This window comes from Pelophylax lessonae (genome assembly GCF_965119305.1).
Source record: "Pelophylax lessonae genome assembly, chromosome: 3".
Taxonomy (NCBI): Eukaryota; Metazoa; Chordata; class Amphibia; order Anura; family Ranidae; genus Pelophylax; species Pelophylax lessonae.
Window position 1 is genome coordinate 416,589,063 of NC_138770.1, and position 22,141 is coordinate 416,611,203.

Below are 22,141 nucleotides of genomic sequence, written 5' to 3' on the forward strand. Positions count from 1 at the left end.
AGTTTGAATATCATATTGTTTTTTATTATTTTAAGTGCAGCTTTTATTTCTACATACAGTAGCATTTATTTTCGTATGCGCTGATAATACACATGTTTTGAGCTTCATGAAGCCTGCCATCTACTGTTCTGGCAGTGGTAATTTTTATAATACGATAGTAACGAGTAACTATGCAGCACAAAAAAAATATTGGAGTAGAAGTATTGAAATCATTGAAAAAATGTAGTGAAGTAAAAGTGGAAGTAGGAGAAAAAAATTCTACTCTAGGAAAGTACAGATACCGCCTTTCGGTACTTAAGTACAGTAGTAAAGTAGTTCTACTTAGTTACCATACATCTCTGATGGCAAGTACATGCGATTTCAAATTTGTATGGATTTTTTAGCAGCAGGGTCCATTACTGCGCCCAGCAAGAGTAACTGCGAGGGGTTACAGTGTTCAGGCACCACCTACGACCAATTTTTCTGCACCTGTATGACAAGTACATCTGATTTGAAATTTGTATGTATATTTGTATATTACATTTTTTGCTTTAGAAATGTCAGTATTGCTGCAGCAAGCTACATACATCATAGAGATGCACTACTCGTCAGGCACATGCAGGGGACCCCCCATGCACAATATTTGAAGGAATTTTTCATTTTAATAGTTTCACTTTAAGCCTCATTAAAATCAGTAAATCACTACTCCTTTAAAAACGATCATTTTTAAAAACTTTTTTTTTCATTGCTACGTGTTCCCCAGGTCAGGACCCGGACCCCTATACACTTTTTTGGGGCAATAACTTGCATTTAAGCCTTCAAAATGAGGCCGTTTGATTTTCGAGGTTCGAGTCCCATAGACTTCAATGGAGTTAGTTTATTCTAACAAACTTTTCCTCTGTTTGCGGTGTTCTGGTGCGAACCGAACCGGGGGGTGTTCGGCTCATCGCTACTGCTGGATTATTAAAAGGGGCAGCGCTCCACCACCTCATGCCTCTGCCCTACTTCCTGACTATTTTTGTGAGAGAGCGAGGCAGAATCTGATGATCAGATTCTGCCTTCGCACTTTGCTGATCGTCAGATAATACCTCCGATGATCGGACATGTGCAGTGTTGATGTCATGCCAGCTGATCGGCACATCAGCTGGAGTGATGTTACGTATTGCGCATGTGCAGATCGTTAGTGGGATTATCCGCCAATCTGCACTATTCGACAGAACACCAGTTCACACAGCTCCGGGGCGTCCGCAGCCCACATCTGGAACGGGTTCTGTGCGTCTTTGGATCCAATTCAGGCAGAAATTCAGACCTGGTTCGCACCTAAATCAGTGAAAAGGGACGCATCGGACCCCCTGCTATGAACCGCAGCCGCAGCATGTGTGAACCCAGCCTAGGAGGTTACAGTCTCCCTCCCTGAATTTACAGAATCTGGGGAATCTTCTCTCACCAGCACCTGTCAAAGCCATGCAATTCGCTCACCCATGAACAAATGAAAAAAAAAACTACAAGTCCCATCTGTTACTGTGGCACAGGAACTGTCGCTCTCAATGGAGAACATGTGTGGTGACATCACTGCACTTTTAGTTCACTAATACTTCTTCCAGCTTTGTAGCTTAAGGTCCATACCTTGGTACAGACCAGAACTGGAGGAAGAGCCTGCAACCCAGCCTAAGAGGTCACATTCCCCCTCCCCAAATGTATAGAATCTGGGGATTCTTCTCCCACCAGCACCTGTCAAAGCTGTGCAATTTGCTCACCCATGAACAAATGAAAAACAAAACTACAAGTCCCATCTGTCAAGTCCAATTCCCACAGGAGACCCACAGGAGATACGGCGAAACACTGCACACACAGCAGCTGACCAGCGTGCATTGAGGCTCACCCCTACAGGATATCCCTGATTTCCCCGTTTGTATATGCTCAAATGCACCCCTACCGATGAAGTTAACGCTTGATGTAACGCGTATAGGGGGCGGAGCCTGTCAGTCACATCGCCTCTCTGCTGAGAATGTGGATACAGCCGATATAGCTCACACTGCTGAAGTGCTGTGTTCGTAAATGTAACTTTTTCTCAATAAATGTATTTGCATCATATCAGAGAGCACTAGATGTCTTTTACTCTCCCCTATGTATACAGTGGGTACGGAAAGTATTCAGACCCCCTTAAATTTTTCACTCTTTGTTATATTGCAGCCATTTGCTAAAATCATTTAAGTTCATTCTTCTTCCTCATGAATGTACACATAGCACCCCATACTGACAGAAAAACACAGAATTGTTGACATTTTTGCAGATTTATTAAAAAAGAAAAACTGAAATATCACATGGTCCTAAGTATTCAGACCCTTTCCGGTGACACTCATATATTTAACTCAGGTGCTTTCCATTTCTTCTGATCATCCTTGAGATGGTTCTACACCTTCATTTGAGTCCAGCTGTGTTTGATTATACTGATTGGACTTGATTAGGAAAGCCACACACCTGTCTATATAAGACCTTCCAGATCACAATGCATGTCAGAGCAAATGAGAATCATGAGGTCAAAGGAACTGCCTGAAGAGCTCAGAGACAGAATTGTGGCAAGGCACAGATCTGGCCAAGGTTACAAAAAGATTTCTGCTGCACTTAAGGTTCCTAAGAGCACAGTGGCCTCCATAATCCTCAAATGGAAGACATTTGGGACAACCAGAACCCTTCCCAGAGCTGGCCGTCCGGCCAAACTGAGCTTTCGGGGGAGAAGAGCCTTGGTGAGAGAGGTAAAGAAGAACCCAAAGATCACTGTGGCTGAGCTCCAGAGATGCAGTCAGGAGATGGGAGAAAGTTGTAGAAAGTCAACCATCACTGCAACCCTCCACCAGTCGGGGCTTTATGGCAGAGTGGCCCGACGGAAGCCTCTCCTCAGTGTAAGACACATGAAAGCCCGCATGGAGTTTGCTAAAAAACACCTGAAGGACTCCAAGATGGTGAGAAATAAGATTCTCTGGTCTGATGAGACCAAAATAGAACCTTTTGGCTTTAATTCTAAGCGGTATGTGTGGAGAAAACCAGGCACTGCTCATCACCTGTCCAATACAGTCCCAACAGTGAAGCATTGTGGTGGCAGCATCATGCTGTGGGGGTGTTTTTCAGCTGCAGGGACAGGACAACTGGTTGCAATCGAGGGAAAGATGAATGCGGCCAAGTACAGGGATATCCTGGACAAAAACCTTCTCCAGAGTGCTCTGGACCTCAGACTGGGCCGAAGGTTTACCTTCCAACAAGACAATGACCCTAAGCACACAGCTAAAATAACGAAGGGGTGGCTTCACAACAACTCCGTGACTGTTCTTGAATGGCCCAGCCAGAGCCCTGACTTAAACCCAATTGAGCATCTCTGGAGAGACCTAAAAAAAGACTTGTTGCATCTTTCCCAAAAAGACTCCTGGCTGTATTAGATCAAAAGGGGGCTTCTACTAAATACTGAGCAAAGGGTCTGAATACTTAGGACCATGTGATATTTCAGTTTTTCTTTTTTAATAAATCTGCAACAATGTCAACAATTCTGTGTTTTTCTGTCAGTATCGGGTGCTATGTGTACATTCATGAGGAAGAAGAATGAACCTAAATGATTTCAGCAAATGGCTGCAATATAACAAAGAGTGAAAAATTTAAGGGGGTCTGAATACTTTCCGTACCCACTGTATATATGCCCGGTGTGGATTGTGAGTGATCTGTTGCTGGTCCTGGGATAATCCTTTCAGCTCCAGGTTTCCATCTGGTCATCGATCCACTATCCCTTAAGGGAACTACTTTATCTGACCCATTGGTGATTCTTGGGTCAGATAGGAAGGTGAGAGCGGGGCTTGATTACTTGGTGGTGGTGGAACAAGAAGCACTTTATTCTATCTGATCACCACCAAGGTGGACAAGACTGGAGTTGTTCTTTCATTTTTCTTTTTTTTGGACTTTTTTGACACTTGGACTTTTTGCACTGATTCATCCCTGGTATTATTTTTTTATTTCAATAATTTTTATTAGAAAGTTTAATAATAAAGTACAATAATACAAGTAGAGAAACAAGGAACAATGAAAAAAAGTAAGGGGGGGGGGGAGTCATGGGAAAGGGCATGGAAACGGTCCCAGTGCAGGGAACAGCAATATAAACTGTCAGAGAGGGGTGAATCTATGCGCTACCACTAAGGAATAGAGGTGGGAGTAAAAAGCTGGTAACAGAAATGGAGCACCCGGACTCTGCTGCTAAAAAACATTTAATTTAATCACAACGTATTGCACTTACATTTGTCCACGGCCGAGACCGGAAGCGCAGGAATGGACCGCAACGGCGGGAGCTGTGTGTTTTTATGCTGAATTTTATCTTCACAAATGTAAGTGCAATACGTTGTGATTAAATTAAATGTTTTTTATGAACATACTACACCATGAGGGTCCCCTTTATCCTTTATTTTTGAGAAAAAAGTATTCCAGGAGGTATATTTATCGGAGGTCACCAAGAAAGTATATTAGCCTATCTATCCAGTACATCCAGTACTCCAGGAAGCATACGGACATCCCAGAGGCTATTAGGAAGATACTTCACTTTATCCATCCATCCGTATAGCGTATCCAGTATACAATAAATTGGAGGAGTGTGACCGAGTGATTAATTGGAGATCGGATTCAAAGGGTCTACAGGTTGACCTTACACCTGAAAGCGCTCATTTGAGTGTTAATGGAGGTGAGCGACCATTACACACTTGTGTGGATCTCCTAAGCTCACGAAGGGTTTCCCTCACTGGGACGTCACTTGAAGCACTTTTTGCACCTTATAATACCTTATATGAACATTTATTATTTGAACTTTTTATTATCATCACCTCTTGTTTTATAAAGAGCACAGGGACTTCGTTTACACGTTCTTTATATGTGATCACCACACTTGTGCATATAGCATTTTTGATATTTACTCAGTATTTCTATGTAATTTATTATTGGATGTCTTTACAGCACCAGCAGTTTTGCAATTTGCACAAAAGTTTTATTCTTCACATCCTTTTTTCCATTCACTGTGGACAGAGGTTCACTCTTCAGAGGTCACTGTCCCTCATCTTTGTTCAATTTGAACAGTCACCTTTACTTCTTATCTATTAGTACACTTTCACGGTGTTATCTCTTTTTTAATGGTCCACCCACCAGAGGGCACGTCTTTCATTTTTTCACTGAAGAGTTCATTTAGGGGTTTACCCTTCAGAAACACAATTTCCCTTACCACCAAAAACCCTTACCACCAAAAACACAATATTGCAATGTGGGGATATGGGTGGGCCTAGTAGGAACAACCCAAAACGTGCACACATTTCCCACCCCAAACATCCCCGACCCCGCACCATCATATGAAAGAAGAAAGAATAGGGGGTTGGGGGGACCCCCCACCTCCGGCCTAATGGCCGCAATTAACCATCTTCCACGGAGGGACCATCAAAGTAACACATTAGGGGGGAAGGGAAAAAAAGATAAAGGAAAAGAAAGAGAAAGAAAGAAAGAGGAGGAGGGAAAGAAGGGTAAGATGGGGGACACAGAATCAGTGCATAAGTGCCTAAAAGTCCAGCTGGCGTAAATAGGTGGCCATCCCCAGAGGGAGGGCGTGCCCCACCCCATTCCTTCTCCAGAGAGACCCTACCAGCCAGAGAGGCGCCAATCAACCCTAGTCGGTCCGGGGGTCTTCCTCCAAATATCGCAGCCATGGGTGCCAATTACCTTCTCAAACAGCTTTACCCTATCATTCAACACTGCCGATAATCCTTGTATTATTTTTATTCACATTAGCAATTATGTGTTCTTTATTATACCATTCTTCCTTTGATGGACACACTTTGGGGTGATTTATTGATCTTATTTGCACATTACTCAGAGTTATTTAATTATTGGGTCATTCACTATTTATGTAATAATCTGGCACAGCACATTTCCTTTGTTATTGATGTTTATTTGTGTAGTGAAAACACATTGAGTGATAGCTGCTGGAGTTAATTGTTAGATTTCTTTATTTACTGTATTGCACATTGACCTTAGTTGTGCTGATAGTCTTTATCTATAGTTTATAACATACATTAGTATTACATGCTACATTTACATGCTCTGGCACATTTATGCTTCACCTATCAATGCTGCCTATTTGTATGTAAATTCACTACATGTAGCCTGTCCAGCTTCTTACACAAGTATTTATTTTCATCGTTCAGCATCATCAGAGATATAATGATACTATTATTGCCAAACACAACTGAATGTCAAGAGCAGGGGACGGGTAGGCGGGGCTAACACTTGAACCAATCGGAATTGGCAGAATCGAGCTGGAGAGTCAAGTTAACACTAGCAGTGCTGTTGACACCCATGAAGGCTGATCATACGATCCCCCAAGTCCTGTCCAGCATTCCCTTAATGTACACTTAGAGATCTACTTACAGAATGCCCGGGCTGCGGTCACAGCAAGATGACAGCTTCCTCCCAAATGTCTTGTAATGCACTGCACATGCGCAGTAGAAGCAGCCGGTGGGAGAGAGCAGAGACTGGAGGGGAGAGAAATGAGCAGTGTGTAACACTGAGGTAAATGAGCAGATTGCAGTATCTGATAGCTCTGTATACAAACATATGGCTTGTTGTGTTCATAAAATATGTGTTATTACTCTGTAAAGAGACATTCTGAAGTGAAATATTCCTGATTTATGATGTTATATTCCTGCTTAGTACTCAATTAGGACTTGAAAAATGAGACCCTTGGGGTTTATGTATATGAATATAATTACAAACAGGATGGTGCTGGCAGGAAGAGCATGCATTAAAAAAAAAAAACATAGGTAAGGGTACATGCACAAGGGAGGCCATATGTAAATACAGCAATCAGTATGTGTAAATAGTGCCCTGTACCCTGCATGCAACATCAACATGCATACAGCCGTAACACAGCCTATTGGGTGATAGGAAAGCTATTGCCACTTTGTAATCTGTAGCTAGGACGTAAGAGGCTATTGCTGCCTCTTCTGATTTGTAGCTATTGTCGCTTAGTGTATTCTGTAGCTAGGATGCAGGAGGCTATTCCCACTAATTGTATTCTGTATCTATAGGATGTTATTGCTACCTAGTGAATTCCGTAGCTAGGACGCAGGATGTTATTGCTACCTAGTGAATTCTGTAGCTAGGACGCAGGATGTTATTGCTACCTAATGAATTCTGTAGCTAGGACGCAGGGTGTTATTGCTACCTAGTTAATTCTGTAGCTAGGACGCAGGATGTTATTGCTACCTAGTGAATTCTGTAGCTAGGACGCAGGATGTTATTGCTACCTAGTGAATTCTGTAGCTAGGACGCAGGATGTTATTGCTACCTAGTGAATTCTGTAGCTAGGACGCAGGATGTTATTGCTACCTAGTGAATTCTGTAGCTAGGACGCAGAATGTTATTGCTACCTAGTGAATTCTGTAGCTAGGACGCAGAATGTTATTGCTACCTAGTGAATTCTGTAGCTAGGACGCAGAATGTTATTGCTATCTAGTGAATTCCGTAGCTAGGACGCAGGGTATTATTGCTACCTAGTGAATTCTGTAGCTAGGACGCAGGATGTTATTGCTATCTAGTGAATTCTGTAGCTAGGACGCAGGATGTTATTGCTACCTAGTGAATTCTGTAGCTAGGACGTAGGATGTTATTGCCACTTGTTATATTCTGTAACTAGAATGCAGGAGGCTATTGCTGCTTAGTGTATTCTGTAGCTAGGATGCAGGAGGCTATTGCCACCTAGAAAATTCTGCAACTAGGATGCAGGATGTTATTGCCACTTGTTATATTCAGTAGCTAGGATGCAAGAGGCTATTGCCATTTAGTGTATACTGTAGCTAGGATGCAAGCGGCCATTGCCATTTAGTGTATACTGTAGCTAGGATGCAGGAGGCTAGTGCCATTTAGTGTATACTGTAGCTAGGATGCAGGAGGCTAGTGCCATTTAGTGTATACTGTAGCTAGGATGCAGGAGGCTAGTGCCATTTAGTGTATACTGTAGCTAGGATGCAGGAGGCTAGTGCCATTTAGTGTATACTGTAGCTAGGATGCAGGCGGCTATTGCCATTTAGTGTATACTGTAGCTAGGATGCAGGCGGCTATTGCCATTTAGTGTATACTGTAGCTAGGATGCAGGAGGCTAGTGCCATTTAGTGTATACTGTAGCTAGGATGCAGGCGGCTATTGCCATTTAGTGTATACTGTAGCTAGGATGCAGGAGGCTAGTGCCATTTAGTGTATACTGTAGCTAGGATGCAGGCGGCTATTGCCATTTAGTGTATACTGTAGCTAGGATGCAGGAGGCTAGTGCCATTTAGTGTATACTGTAGCTAGGATGCAGGCGGCTATTGCCATTTAGTGTATACTGTAGCTAGGATGCAGGAGGCTAGTGCCATTTAGTGTATACTGTAGCTAGGATGCAGGCGGCTATTGCCATTTAGTGTATACTGTAGCTAGGATGCAGGCGGCTATTGCCATTTAGTGTATACTGTAGCTAGGATGCAGGCGGCTATTGCCATTTAGTGTATACTGTAGCTAGGATGCAGGAGGCTAGTGCCATTTAGTGTATACTGTAGCTAGGATGCAGGCGGCTATTGCCATTTAGTGTATACTGTAGCTAGGATGCAGGCGGCTATTGCCATTTAGTGTATACTGTAGCTAGGATGCAGGCGGCTATTGCCATTTAGTGTATACTGTAGCTAGGATGCAGGAGGCTAGTGCCATTTAGTGTATACTGTAGCTAGGATGCAGGCGGCTATTGCCATTTAGTGTATACTGTAGCTAGGATGCAGGCGGCTATTGCCATTTAGTGTATACTGTAGCTAGGATGCAGGCGGCTATTGCCATTTAGTGTATACTGTAGCTAGGATGCAGGAGGCTAGTGCCATTTAGTGTATACTGTAGCTAGGATGCAGGAGGCTAGTGCCATTTAGTGTATACTGTAGCTAGGATGCAGGCGGCTATTGCCATTTAGTGTATACTGTAGCTAGGATGCAGGAGGCTAGTGCCATTTAGTGTATACTGTAGCTAGGATGCAGGAGGCTAGTGCCATTTAGTGTATACTGTAGCTAGAACGCAGGAGGCTGTTGCAGCTTAGTGTATTCGGTAGCTAGGATATAGGAGGTTATTGTAAACTGTTGTAATTTGTAGCTAGGACACAGGAGGCTTTTGCCAGCTGCTATAATCTGTAGCTAGGATGCAGGAGGCTATTGTAGCTTAAAGCGGAGTTCCAGCTTTTTCTGCATTTATTAAAAGTCTGCAGCTACAGAAAGTGTAGTTGCTGACTTTTAATAAACGCACACTCACCTGTCCCACGATCCAGCAATGCGGCTGCCCAAAGCCTCGGTTCTCTCCCTCGGCTCTCCCTGACACCGGCATCACTAGTGTGGGCACCTGGCTGTGACAGCTTGTGGCTTCACAGCTGGGGGCGCACTGCGAATGTGCGAGTCCCACTGCGTGTCCTGAATGGCCTGGGCAATCTTCTGGGACCTGCGACATGTCCCAGAAGATTGTAGGGAGGGAGGGGGAGAGGAGAACTTCTGCTCGAGCTGCCTAGGCGGCGTGGTCGGAATAGGGAGCGGGTACCTGTCAAATCTAGGTACCCACTCCCCCCCAAAAAATGATATGCCAAATGTGGCACTTTTGGGTGGAACTCTGCTTTAATATTATCTGTAGCATAAAGCAGGATGCTATTGCTAGCTGTTATTTGTAGCTAGGACTCAGAGGGCTACTCCCACTTAGTGTATTCTCTAGCTAATGCGCAAGTGGCTTTTGCCATCTGTTGTAACTTGTAGCTAGGCTGCAGGAGGCTATTGTCCCCTAGTGTAATCTGTAGCCTAAATGCAGGAAACTATTTCCACCTAGTCTAATCTGCAGCTAGGCAGCAGGAAGCTGTTGCCATCTAGCATTCTATGCTGCTAGGACAGAGGAGGATATTGCCGCTTAGCCCGGGTACACACCATGGGGTTGATTTGCTAAAAGCAAATAGACTGTGCACTTTGCAAAGTGCATTTTTACTCTGCAAGAGCAGTTGCTCCAGAGCTTAATTCATGAGCTAAAGCTTCACTTTGCTAAGAGAATCATGTGCAAGGAACATTAAAAAAAACAGCATTTTTACTTGTACATGATTGGATGATGAAAGTCAGCAAAGCTTCTGCTCATTTACTAAGCTCTGGAGCAACTGCACTTTTCAAAGTGCACAGTCTATTTGACTATTAAATCAACCGCTTTACGTTCCTTTTCATTCAACCCAGTGGGCTGAATGAAAAAATAAATAAATTACAGATCGCTGTACTAACACATACCATGTTAAAGCAGCAATCTCTCTGCTGAGTTATTGTGTTCTGACAGGGCGACTGCCCATGGCTGTGAGGACTGAATTGATGCTGGTTTTCCCGGAGCTGTACAAACAGACCGAACGTCAGCCAGTTCCTGCCAAAACAACCTTTTTTGGTCTGTTTTTGTACCCAGTCCCAGTGTAATCTGTAGCAAGGAGGCAGGAGGCTATTGCTATTTAGTGTAATCTGTAGTAAGGACGCAGGAGGTTATAGCCATTTAGTGTAATCTGTAGTTAGGATACAGGAGGCTATAGCCATTTAGTGTAATCTGTAGCTAGAATGCAGGAGGCTATAGCCATTTAGTGTAATCTGTAGCTAGAATGCAAGAGGCTATAGCCATTTAGTGTAATCTGTAGCTATGATGCAGGAGGCTATAGCCATTTAGTGTAATCTGTAGCTAGGATGCAGGAGGCTATAGCCATTTAGTGTAATCTGTAGCTAGGATGCAGGAGGCTATAGCCATTTAGTGTAATCTGTAGCTAGGATGCAGGAGGCTATAGCCATTTAGTGTAATCTGTAGCTAGGACGCAGGGGGCTATAGCCATTTAGTGTAATCTGTAGCTAGGATGCAGGAGGCTATAGCCATTTAGTGTAATCTGTAGCTAGGATGCAGGAGGCTATAGCCATTTAGTGTAATCTGTAGATAGGATGCAGGAGGCTATAGCCATTTGGTGTAATCTGTAGCTAGGATGCAGGAGGCTATAGCCATTTAGTGTAATCTGTAGATAGGATGCAGGAGGCTATAGCCATTTAGTGTAATCTGTAGCTAGGAGGCATGAGACTATAGCAATTTGAGGTATTCTGTAGCTAGGATGCAGAAGGCTATAGCCATTTAGTGTAATCTGTAGCTAGGATGCAGAAGGCTATAGCCATTTCGTGTAATCTGTAGCTAGGATGCAGGAGGCTATAGCAATTTGGTGTAATCTGTAGATAGGATGCAGGAGGCTCTAGCCATTTAGTGTAATCTGTAGCTAGGATGGAGGAGGCTATAGCCATTTGGTGTAATCTGTAGATAGGATGCAGGAGGCTATAGCCATTTGGTGTAATCTGTAGATAGGATGCAGGAGGCTATAGCCATTTAGTATCTGTAGCCAGGACGCATGAGACTATAGCCATTTGTGGTATTCTGTAGCTAGGATGCAGGAGGCTATAGCAATTTAGTGTAATCTGTAGATAGGATGCAGGAGGCTATAGCCATTTAGTGTAATCTGTAGCTAGGATGCAGGAGGCTATAGCCATTTAGTATGATCTGTAGCCAGGACGCGTGAGACTACAGCCATTTGAGGTATTCTGTAGCTAGGATGCAGGAGGCTACAGCCATTTGGTGTATTTTGTAGCTAGGATGCAGGAGGCTACAGCCATTTGGTGTATTCTGTAGCTAGGATGCAGGAGGTTATAGCCATTTGTGGTATTCTGTAGCTAGGATGCAGGAGGCTATAGCCATTTAGTGTAATCTGTAGCTATGATGCAGGAGGCTATAGCCATTTAGTGTAATCTGTAGATAGGATGCAGGAGGCTATAGCCATTTAGTGTAATCTGTAGATAGGATGCAGGAGACTATAGCCATTTAGTGTAATCTGTAGCTAGGATGCAGGAGGCTATAGCCATTTAGTGTAATCTGTAGATAGGATGCAGGAGGTTATAGCCATTTAGTGAAATCTGTAGCTAGGATGCAGGAGGCTATAGCCATTTAGTGTAATCTGTAGATAGGATGCAGGAGGCTATAGCCATTTAGTGTAATCTGTAGCTAGGATGCAGGAGGCTATAGCTATTTAGTGTAATCTGTAGCTAGGATGCAGGAGGCTATAGCCATTTAGTGTAATTTGTAGCTAGGATGCAGGAGGTTATAGCCATTTAGTGTAATCTGTAGCTAGGATGCAGGAGGCTATAGCCATTTAGTGTAATCTATAGATAGGATGCAGGAGGCTATAGCCATTTAGTGTAATCTGTAGATAGGACGCAGGACTCTATAGCCATTTGGTGTAATCTGTAGCTAGAATGCAGGAGGCTATAGCCATTTAGTGAAATCTGTAGCTAGGATGCATTAGGCTATAGCCATTTGAGGTAATCTGTAGCTAGGATGCAGGAGGCTATAGCCATTTAGTGTAATCTGTAGATAGGACGCAGGAGGCTATAGCCATTTAGTGAAATCTGTAGCTAGGATGCAGGAGGCTATAGCCATTTAGTGTAATCTGTAGCTAGGATGCAGGAGGCTATAGCCATTTAGTGAAATCTGTAACTAGGATGCAGGAGGCTATAGCCATTTAGTGTAATCTGTAGATAGGATGCAGGAGGCTATAGCCATTTAGTGAAATCTGTAACTAGGACGAATTAGGCTATAGCCATTTTGTGTAATCTGTAGCTAGGACGCATTAGGCTATAGCCATTTAGTGTAATCTGTAGCTAGGACGCATTAGGCTATAGCCATTTAGTGTAATCTGTAGCTAGGATGCAGGAGGCTATAGCCATTTAGTGTAATCTGTAGCTAGGATGGAGGAGGCTATAGCCATTTGGTGTAATCTGTAGCGAGGACGCAGGAGGCTATAGCCATTTAGTGTAATCTGTAGATAGGATGCAGGAGGCTATAGCCATTTAGTGTAATCTGTAGATAGGACGCAGGACTCTATAGCCATTTGGTGTAATCTGTAGCTAGAATGCAGGAGGCTATAGCCATTTAGTGAAATCTGTAGCTAGGATGCATTAGGCTATAGCCATTTGAGGTAATCTGTAGCTAGGACGCAGGAGGCTATAGCCATTTAGTGAAATCTGTAGCTAGGATGCAGGAGGCTATAGCCATTTAGTGTAATCTGTAGCTAGGATGCAGGAGGCTATAGCCATTTAGTGAAATCTGTAACTAGGATGCAGGAGGCTATAGCCATTTAGTGTAATCTGTAGATAGGATGCAGGAGGCTATAGCCATTTAGTGAAATCTGTAACTAGGACGAATTAGGCTATAGCCATTTAGTGTAATCTGTAGCTAGGACGCATTAGGCTATAGCCATTTAGTGTAATCTGTAGCTAGGACGCATTAGGCTATAGCCATTTAGTGTAATCTGTAGCTAGGATGCAGGAGGCTATAGCCATTTAGTGAAATCTGTAACTAGGACGAATTAGGCTATAGCCATTTAGTGTAATCTGTAGCTAGGACGCATTAGGCTATAGCCATTTAGTGTAATCTGTAGCTAGGATGCAGGAGGCTATAGCCATTTAGTGAAATCTGTAACTAGGATGAATTAGGCTATATCCATTTGAGATAATCTGTAGCTAGGACTCAGGAGGCTAATACTGCTTTGTGTAATCTGTAACTCGGATGCAGGAGGCTATTGCCATTAGGTTTAATCTGTAGCTTGGACTCAGGATGCTATTGCCATTTACTGTAATGTGGAGCTAGGATGCAGGAGGCTATAGCCATTTAGTGTAACCTTTTTTTTTTTTTTTTTTACTCTACTAAAAAATGTTTTTCACTGCAAACTCTGTCCCCACTGAAAATATTTCCCATCACTTCATAGTTCTTTGGTCCCCCGGGGAGACCTCCCCAGGTAAAAACCTCACAAATGTTATGATCCTTTTACTCCAAACCAAAAAAACATTTGACTGAAGTTAAAATGCAAAGGGATTCTGTCATGAAACTGTAGGTGCCAGTAAAAGCTTTCCCTGTGTAAAATACCTAGCTCTCCTTCTCAGGGCAGCTGTTAGAAATTATGGGGCCCCACACAGCATACCTGACAGCCCCCCCCCCTTCCCTGCTGAAAGTGACAACAGTTTATCAGTCCCTTCTTCACCAGCCTCAGCTGCACAGATGAATGAATAGGAAGTGCTCTGAGGCTTCCTACTCATTCACAAAATGAAGCATAGTACACAGTTTACTATGCTTCAACTATGCTTCTGTGACAAATGGACACAGGAGTGATTAGTACTGATCGCTCACTGTGTTCATTCAGGAAAGGATGAAGCCAGTGAATGACATCCCCCTCTGTGCCCGCAGCAGCTGCCAGCAAGAGAGAAAGGAAGCCAGCAACGCTGTGAGGGAACGGGGCACACAGGATGGCCTGGACAGCAGATGGAAGGGGGGCATGTACTAGAACCAATCCCCTTGCAGTGCAGCGGGAGGGAGGGAGAGGAGGAGAAGCTGGCAGTGCTGCAGTGGGAGCCAGAGGAGGTTTGCTGTCTGCAATAAGACAGTACAGCGGGCCCTTCTGCTCAGCAGATGTCTGTTTCAGTACAGCCGTCCCTCGGAAGTTTCGTCCTCCTTCTCCTTCCCCACCGCCGAGCCAATAAGAATGTGCAGCACGCATCACACATGTGCAGTAGGCATCCGGCTGTGAAGCCGAAAGGCTTCATTGCTGGTTTACCTTAGAATGAATGGCGGTGGCAGCACCTGGCAGCCGATACGAAAATCGGCTGGGGTGCTGACATTGCAAACTCCCTGGACAGGTAAGTGTCTGTATATTAAAAGTCAGCAGCTACAATATTTGTAGCTGCTGACTTTAATTTTTTTTTTCCCCAGCTGGAACACCTTTTTAAGGTAAACTTTGCAATATTGTATATCTGCATTATTTCATACAAATATTATTAGTGTATAAAATGCAGCAGTCAGGACATACAACCATACCTCCCAACCTTCCTGGTTTCTGCCAATTTGGGCTAGAGTCCCAGAGTCTAGTGCCAGGATGAGTTTCTCATAGCTTTGTGTAGTATAGTACCCAACTGTAGCCCCAATTACTACAGTGCCTTAAAAAAAGTATTCATACCCCTGGAAATGTTCCACATTTTGTCATGTTACAACCAAAAACGTAAATGTATTTTATTGGGATTTTATGTGATACACCAACACAAAGTGGCTCATAATTGTGAAGTAGAAGGAAGATTATGAATGGTTTTCAAACTGTTTTACAAATAAATATATGGAAAGTGTGGCATGCATTTGTATTCAATACATTGTAGAACCACCTTTCACTGCAATTACAGCTGCAAGTCTTTTTTGGGGATGTCTCTACCAGCTTTGCACATCTAAAGAGTGACATTTTTGCCCATTCTTTTTTGCAAAATGGCTCAAGCTCTGTCAGATTGGATGGAGAGCGTCTGCGAACAGCAATTTTCAAGTCCTACCACAGATTCTCAATTGGATTTAGGTCTGGACTGTGACTGGCCCATTCTAACACATGAATATGCTCTGATCTAAACCATTGCATTGTAGCTCTGACTGTATGTTTCGGGTCGTTGTCCTGCTGGAAGGTGAACCTCCGTCCCAGTCTCAAGCCTTTTTCAGACTCTAACAGGCTTTCTTCTAAGGTTGCCTAAGGTTGCCCAATATTTGGCTCCATCCATCTTCCCATCAACTCTGACCAGCTCCCCTCTGTCTGCTGAAGAATAGCATCCCCAAAACATGATGCTGCCACCACCATGTTTCACAGTGGGGATGATGTGTTCAGGGTAATGTGCAGTGTTAGTTTTCCACCACACATAGCTTTTGCTTTTAGGCCAAAAAGTTCAATGTTGGTCTCATCTGACCAGAGCACCTTCTTCTACATGTTTGTTGTGTCCCCCACATGGCTTCTTGCAAACTGCAAATGGGACTTTTTATGGCTTTCTTTCAACAATGGCTTTCTTCTTGCCACTCTTCCATAAAGGCCAGATTTGTGGAGTGCACAACTAATAGTTGTTCTGTGAACAGATTCTCGCTGTTCACAGGGGAAGCTGATCAGCGGGGCTGGCGCCCGCGATCGCTCCCTGTGGAGACAGAACGTTGATCTGCCATTGTAAACACGGCAGACCGCTGATCTGTCAGCTATGAAGACAGGGATCCTGTGTTCTTCTAATTTAGGAACACAGGTCTCTGTGTTCATGCAACATGCTCACCCCCCCACAGTTAGAAAGCACCCACTAGGGACACATTTAACCCTTTAATCCCCCTTGGTGTTAACCCCTTCCCTGCCAGTGTCATTAGTACAGTAACAGTGCAGATTTTTAGTACTGATTACTGTAGTAATGTCACTGGTACCCCCAAAAGTGTCAAAATTGTCAGTTAGGTGTCCGATCTGTACGCCGCAATGTCGCAGTCCAGCTAAAAAAAACCAAAAAAAAAAACATAAATCTTTCCCCTAGTTTGTAGACGCGATAACTTTTGCGCAAACCAATCAATAGACACTTATTGGGATTTATTTTACCAAAAATATGTAGCAGAATACAAATTGGCCTAAAATGATAAAAACATTTAATTTTTATTTATTGGGAATGTTGTATAGCAGAAAAAAATATTGTTTTTTATTCTGAATTGTTGCTCTTTTTTTGTTTATAGCGCAAAAAATAAAAATCGCAGAGGTGATCAAATACCACAAAAAGAAAGCTCTATTTGTCGTGGGAAAAAGGAGATACATTTTTTTAGGGTACAGGGTTGCACGACCGTGCAGTGCCGTATAGCAAAAAATGGCCTGGTCATTAGGGGGTAAATCCTTCTGGTCCAGAAGTGGACCATACCTCCCAATCGTCCAGGATTCCGCGGGATCGTCCCGCGATTTAAAGTAAGTCCCGGGGTCCTGCGGATCTGGGCTGAAGTCCCGGATTCCCAGTTCCTCACACCTACGCCCCCCGCCTCCGATGAAGGACAGCTCCGCCCCTCGCCTTCGGCTTCGGTTTCCTGCCTGTCGTGTCTGGTAAGCCATGTAGCAGCTTTGATAAGAGTGGACAGCTCTGCACCTGCCTCTGGCTTCAGTGCAGGATAGCTCCGGCTCCATCACGGGATAGCTCCGCCCCCTGCCTCCAGCACGGGACAGCTCAGCCCCCCGCCTCCAGCTCCAGCACTGGATAGCTCCACCCCCGCCTCCGGCTCCAGGGAAGGACGGCTCCGCCCCCGCCTCCGGCTCTAGGGAACAGCTTCGCCCCCCCGCCTCAAGATCCAGCAAAGGACAGATCCACCCTCCGGCTCCAGTGAAGGAGAGCTCTGTACCCCACCACCAGCTCCTGCATCATGCCTGTCAGCGGCTGCTACTTGGTAAGAAGAATGAGGGGGGACTCAGTGACAAGGGGGAGCACAATGACAGGAGGCTACACAGAAGAGAGGGGGGCACAGTGGCAGGGGGAACAGAGTGGGGGAGAGGAATTCTGCTAGAAATGGAGATTGGGAGACATGTGCTTAAAGAAGGAGGAGAGAGATTGGGTTGGAAGGGGGAATGAAGGAAATGGAAAATTTGTCCTGGGGAAGGGGAAGAAGATTTGTGCTGGGAGGGGGAATTTGGGTGGGAGGATGTGTGATAGAACTGGGAGCGGACTTGTGGGATTTGGGGGAGAGAGAATTTGTGCTGGAGAGGATTTGGTTTAGGGTGGGGGGGGGGGGGTTGTGTTGGAAGGGAGTACTTGGGAGAGAGGATCTGTACACACTCCTGTGCCCTGCATTCTGTACATTACACACTCCTGCCCCTTGCATTCTGTACAATACACACTCCTGTCCCCTGCATTCTGTACATTACACACTCCTGCCCCTTGCATTTTGTACATTACACACTCTTGTCCCCTGCATTCTGTACATTAAACACTCCTGTCCCCTGCATTCTGTACATTACACACTCCTGTCCCCTGCATTCTGTACATTACACACTCCTGTCCCCTGCATTCTGTACATTACACACTCCTGTCCCCTGCATTCTGTACAAATTTCACTCCTGCCCCTTGCATTCTGTACAGTACACACTCCTGCTCCTTGCATTCTGTACATTACACACTCCAGTTCCCTGCACTCTGTGCATTACACACTCCTGTCCCCTGCATTCTGAGCATTATGTACCCCTGTCCCCTGCATTCTGTGCATTACATACTCATGTCCCCTGCATTCTGTGGATAACACTCCTGGACCCTGCTCTGTGTTGTCATGTACTCCTTAACCCAAACCTAACTAAACTTAAAGCGGAGTTCCACCCTGGATTTTTTTTTTTTAATACCCCCGGGACAGTCAGGGCTAGTGCATTCCACAATGGCTAGCCTCTGATCTGTCCCGGGTTGCACTTACCTGTTAGGACAAATACTTACCTTGCAAACGTCTTGTCCAGCGCTGCCATCTCAGATGTGGGCAGCTTGAAGCCAGCGCGTCCTCTTCGGCGTCTTCTTCCGCCTTCTTTGGTCCCACGATGCTCTGCGCCGGCCCCGACGTCACTTCCGGGTCACGCGCGTCATGCCTCCACAGCTTCTGGGCATGCCCAGAAGCTGTTTAGAAGGGGATGACGCGTGCGACCCGGAACTGACGTCGGGGCCGGTGCAGGCGCAATGATTCCTGGGAGCTATGACGTCCAGCTCCCAGGAATCATTGCAGAGCCAGGAAGTGACGACGGGCCGCGGCCGAGGAAGGAGGAAGAAGGAAGTAAGGTTAGTATATTTTCTTCGCTACGAGGTAAGTAAAAAAAAAAAAAATATGCGATTATCCATTTCTTTTTCAGGTGACCCGGAGCGAGAAGATGGAGGTAAGTATAAAAATAGGGTGGAACTCCACTTTAACACTGACTGCAACACTCCCCAATCCCTGTGCTCTGCATTACACACTCCTGCACTATATACACAATACTGTACATTATATACTTCTCACCAAAGTCTTCGTTGTCTTAACAGTTGCTGGTTGCGATGCAATCCCTGACTATTTTAATGAAGTTCGTCTTTAAGGTAGGCTCAGAAAAAGCAATCAAAGCATATTTTTAAAGCGGAGTTCCACCCAAAAGTGGAACTTCCGCTTTAGGTATTCTAACCCCCTGACATGCCACATTTGGCATGTCATTTTTTTGGGGGGGGGAGCGGGTACCTAGTTTTGACAGGTACCCGCTCCCACTTCCGCTCGGAGCGCCGCCGCGCCCTGAACGGAAGTTCTCCTCTCCCCCTCCCTCCCTGCAATCTTCTGGGACATGTCAGAGGTCCCAGAAGATTGCCGGCCAATCAAGACGCGCAGCGCGACTCGCGCATGCACAGTGGGTACCCGGCTGTGAAGCCGCAAACTGTCACAGCCGGGTGCCCACAGCAGTGATGCCGACGAGACCAGAGGGAGAGGATCGAGGCTTCGGGCGGCCGCATCGCTGGACCGTTGGACAGGTGAGTGAAAAGGCTGGAACTCCGCTTTAAGTACAATGAAGCTTGGGTTATGTTTAACCACGCCCCTTAAGCCCCTCACACTTTTACGCCTTTGGCCACACCCACACTTTGCCACGGCGCACATAGTAGGTCACTCCTTCCCTCAAGTGTCCCTCATTCTGAAGTTCAAATGTTGGGAGGTATGGTTAAACAATGCTCTGTGAGATGTTCAAAGCGTGGGATACTTTTTTAAAACCTAACCCTGCTTTAAACTTCTCCACAACTTTATCCCTGACCTGTTTGGTGTGTTCTTTGGCCTTCATGATGGTGTTTGTTCACTACAGTTCTCTAACAAACCTCTGAGAGCTTCAGAGAACAGCTGTATTCATACTGAGATTACATTACAGACAGGTGGACTCTATTCACTAATTAGGTGGTTTCTAAAGGCAATTGGTTCCACTAGATTTTAGTTAGGGGTATCAGAGTAAAGGGGGCTGAATACAAATACACGCCACACTTTTCACATATTTCTTTGTAGAAAATTTTGAAAACCATTTATCATTTTTTTTCCACTTCACAATTATGTGCCACTTTCTGTTGGTCTATCACACAAAATCCTTATAAAATACATTTACCGTACGTTTTTAGCTGTAACATGACAAAATGTGGAACATTTAAAGGGGGTATGAATACTTTTTCAAGGCACTGTATAGTGCTAGTGGTCAAGAACTTGACATTTTTTTTTTTTTTTTAATCCATGTCATTGCCATTTTCTAAAACAAAATCAATTTTCTCTTTATCCCTGCTCCTTTTGACAAAGAGTAGAAAGCAATAGTAAATGTGGTATAAAATGATTGGTTTATTAGATTACAAACTTTTTTGTTAGAATAGTAAGTGAAGTCAATGCTCTAATTATATTTTTGTGTACCGGTTTTGTTTGATTTGTTATTTTAATATCAGATTTAGCAGTCGAATACCATACTCCTCGTCTTCTATACAGCTCAGAAGAGCACTTCTTATTTCCCAGTAAAATGTAAAAGACTGCAGCAGTTTATGTATTGTGCTGCCCGGATTCATCCTTTAGACTAAAGGAATAAAGCAGCTCATTGTTCTTCCGGACAGCCATGCCAACAATTGGATTACATTCAGAAACCTGCTCTAGCCCTATTATTTAATCAGCAGCCATTCTCCTCTCGCTTAGCGTTGCCTCTAACGAGGGGAACAAACTCCAATAACCTCATCAGTTTGCATGCTAACTACATTGCTTGGCAAAAATCATCGCTAGGCTCATGAGCTTAATGAGCGTATTGTATTGTGAATACTTTTTAAAAACAAATTTGTAATATTGCTACATTTAATGTTCATTTTATGTTCTTCTTTATTTCACAGTGCCCAATTTAACATATTTCAGACCAACTTTCTTTCTATGAACACCATAGATAGGCAGATCAGCCACTCACTGTGATATCTCCCCATCCATATCACAGTTTGAATTTCTGTGGGAAAAAAAAAAAAAAAAAAAAACATTTAAAATCTTAGCTTTTGATTAATGACCCCCCTTTTATTGGTATGTGTTCATTATTGTTTGCTTGATAACCCATACATAGCTCAATTATTACACAAGATAATCAAAATCTGTTGCTCCGCTAAGGGCTAAGCTACATGGACTACATGCTACAAGTTTAAACCCTTGGAAATCATCCCAACTGAATACATTACCACTTAAGGACGGGAAGGTTTTACCCCCCTTAATGACCAGGGCATTTTTTTTGCGATTGGGCACTGCGCTACTTTAACTGACAATTGCAAGGACGTGCAACACTGTACCAAAATAAAATTGATGTCCTTTTTTTCCCCACAAATACATTTGATGTCCTTTTTTTTTTCCCACAAATAAAATGGATGTCCTTCCCCCCCCCCCCAAAATAAAATTGATGTCCTTTTTTCCCCCCCAAAATAAAATTGATGTCCTTTTTTTCCCACAAATAAAATTGATGTCCTTTTTTCCCCCCAAAATAAAATTGATGTCCTTCCCCCCCCCCAAAATAAAATTGATGTCCTTTCCCCCCCCCAAAAAATAAAATTGATGTCCTTTTTTCCCCCCAAAATAAAATTGAGGTCCTTCCCCCCCCCCCAAAATAAAATTGATGTCCTTTCCCCCCCCCCACCAAAATAAAATTGATGTCCTTTTTTCCCACAAATAAGATTGATGTCCCCCCCCCCCCCAAAATAAAATTGATGTCCTTTTTTCCCCCCAAAAATAAAATTGATGTCCTTTTTTTCCCCCAAAAATAAAAATGATGTCCTTTTTCCCCCCAAAATAAAATTTATGTCCTTTTTCCCCCCAAAGATAAAATTGATGTCCTTTTTTCCCCCCAGAAATAAAATTGATGTCCTTCCCCCCCCCCCCCCAAAATAAAATTGATGTATTTTTTCCCCCACAAATAGAGCTTTCTTTTGGTGGTATTTGATCACTTCTGCTTTTTTGTTTTTTGTTTTTGTTTTTTTGCGCTATAAACAAAAAAAGAGCGACAAATCTAAAAAAAAAAAAAAAAAAAAAAAAAATATATTTTTTACTTTCTGCTATAAAACATTCTCAATTAATTTAGGCCAATAAGTATTCTGCTACATATTTTTGGTAAAAAAAAAAATCCCAGTAAGTGTATATTGATTGGTTTGCGCAAAAGATATCACATCTACAAACTAGGGGATAGATTTATGTCATGTTTATTTATTTATTTATTTTACTA

At 43.8% G+C, this 22,141-nt stretch overlaps 1 protein-coding gene across 1 annotated transcript in view; it reads right to left on the reverse strand.

Annotated features, from left to right (window-relative positions):
* The window catches only part of LOC309551356 (A-kinase anchor protein 7-like), a 45,550-nt gene extending 39,105 nt beyond the window's left edge, over nucleotides 1-6,445 (reverse strand). Inside the window, exon 1 of the mRNA XM_082251910.1 lies at nucleotides 6,421-6,445. The gene's annotated coding sequence lies outside the window, so the exon portion shown is untranslated. The remainder of the gene's footprint in view (nucleotides 1-6,420) is intronic.
* Between the last annotated feature and the right edge of the window lie 15,696 nt (nucleotides 6,446-22,141).